This window comes from Hylobates moloch, unplaced genomic scaffold (assembly GCF_009828535.3).
Source record: "Hylobates moloch isolate HMO894 unplaced genomic scaffold, HMol_V3 SCAFFOLD_15, whole genome shotgun sequence".
In the NCBI taxonomy this organism is placed as follows: Eukaryota; Metazoa; Chordata; class Mammalia; order Primates; family Hylobatidae; genus Hylobates; species Hylobates moloch.
The window spans coordinates 37,999,126-38,001,476 of record NW_026652290.1 but is presented as its reverse complement, the minus strand read 5'-3'; the positions used below and the strand labels follow the sequence as shown (position 1 = coordinate 38,001,476).

The window sequence follows — 2,351 nt, the reverse complement described above, 5'->3', positions numbered from 1 at the left end:
TGGCATAATGACAGATATATAAACCAAAATAATAATAATAATAATAATAATAGAATAAAGAGCCCAGAAATAAGCACTTGCCTATATGGTTAAATGATCTTCTACAAGGATGCCAAGACCACTCAACAAGGAAAGGCCAATCTCTTAAACAAATGGTGCTGGGACAACTGGATGTCTACAGACAAAACAAGTAAGTTGGACCCTTATCTTATATCTTATACAAAATTAACTCAAAATGGAGGAAAGACCTAAACATAAGACCCAAAGCTAATAAAACTCCTAGAAGAGAACATAGAGGAAAATCTTCATGGCATCAGATTTGGCAGTGATTTCTTGGATATGATGCTAACATCACAGACAACAAAAGCAAAGATAGATAAATAGTATTTTATCCAAACTCAAACAAAAACTTTTATGCACCCAATAATAAAATCAACAGAACAAAAAGGTAACATACAGAATGGGAGAAAATATTTGCAAGTCATATATCTGATAACGGGTTAATACCCAGAATACATAAAGAACTCCTACAATTCAACAACAACAACAAAATTAAATAACCTAGTTAAAAATAGGCAAAGGAGAGGCTTTTGTGGAGGCAGCTAGCCTGAGGCTGGGGAGCACTGAGCTGCTCGTTGTGCCCTGTGCTGCTCAGACTAGTGAGCAATACAGTCAGGATGGCTAAAGGTGACCCCAGGAAACCAAAGGACAAGATGTCTGTATATGCCTTCTTTGTGCAGACATGCAGAGAAGAACATAAGAAAAACGCAGAGGTCCCTGTCAATTTTGCAACATATTCCAAGAAGTGCTCTGAGAGGTGGAAGACAATGTCCGTGCAAGAGAAATCTAAATTTGATGAAACGGCAGAGGCGGAATAAGTGCGCTGATTGGGAAATGAAGGATTATGGACCAGCTAAGGGAAGCAAGAAGAACAAGAATCCTAATGCCTTCCAAAGGCCACAGTCTGGATTCTTCCTGTTTTGTTCAGAATTCCGCCCCAAGATCAAATCCACAAACCCTGGCATCTCTATTGGAGACATGGCAAAAAAGCTAGGTGAGATGTGGAATAACTTAAATGACAGTGAAAAGCGGGCTTACATCACTAAGGTGGCAAAGCTGAAGGAGAAGTAGGAGAAGGATGTTGCTGACTATAAGTTGAAAGGAAAGTTTGATGGAGCAAAGGGTCCTGCTAAAGTTGCCCAGAAAAAGGTGGAAGAGGAAGATGAAGAAGACAAGGAGGAAGAGGAGGAGGAGGAGGAATAAAGAAACTGTTTATCTGTCTCCTTGTGAATACCTTAGAGTAGGGGAGCATCGTAATTGACACATCTCTTATTTGAGAAGTATCTGTTGCCCTCATTAGGTTTAATTACAAAATTTGATCACAATCATATTGTAGTTTCTCAAAGTGCTCTAGAAATTGTCAGTGGTTTATGTCAAGTGGCCATGGGTGTCTGGAGCACCCTGAAACTGTATCAAAGTTGTACGTATTTCCAAACATTTTTCAAATGAAAAGGCACTCTCCTGATCTCACTCTGTGCACTTTGCTGTTGGTGTGACAAGGCATTTAAAGATGTTTCTGACATTTTTTTTTTTTATTTAGAAGGTGGTGTTAACTATATGGTTATTGGCTAGAAAACCTGAGTTATCAACTCTATATATCTATAGTTTGTGAAAAGAACAAAACAACCAAGACAAACTCTTGATGCTCCTTGCTCGGCATTGAGGCTGTGAGGAAGATGCCTTTCGGAGGGGCCGTAGCTCAGGGTGTGCACTGCAAGACTGGACCTGTTGAGTCTGCAGTGGATATCCATTTAGCTTCAGGTTGTCTTGTTTCTGTATATAGTGACATAGCATTCTGCTGCCATCTTAGCTGTGGACAAAGGGGGTCAACTGGCATGAGAAGTTTTATTTTGCTTTTGTTCTTAGTTGAGTGCATTAGTTTTTAAACTGTTTGTTTTTAAACACACTGTAGAGCTGTTCATTGTCAGTAAAGTGAAGAGCTACTGCATCACTGAAAGTTAAAGGACCTTCTGTACTTAAACACGATTTGTAACGTTCTGGATTTTTTTAGTATGTTTAGAATGCTGAAATGTTTTTGAAGTTAAATAAACAATATTACATTTTAAAAAATAAGCAAAGGACTTGAATACACATTTCTGCAAAGATGATATACAAATGGCCAGCAAGCATACAAAAAGATGTTCAACATTGCTAATAATCAGAGAGATGTTCACCAAAACCACAATGAGATGTCATTTCACACCCATTAGGATGGCCACTACCAAAAAAAATGGAGGAGGAGAATAACAAGTATTGGGGAGGATATGGGGAAATTAAAAACTGTGTACACT

General features: G+C 38.5%; 1 pseudogene; it reads left to right on the top strand.

Annotated features, from left to right (window-relative positions):
* The first annotated feature begins 593 nt into the window (after positions 1-593).
* LOC116482885 (high mobility group protein B3-like) lies at positions 594-1,263 on the top strand (annotated as a pseudogene).
* The last annotated feature ends 1,088 nt before the right edge of the window (positions 1,264-2,351 follow it).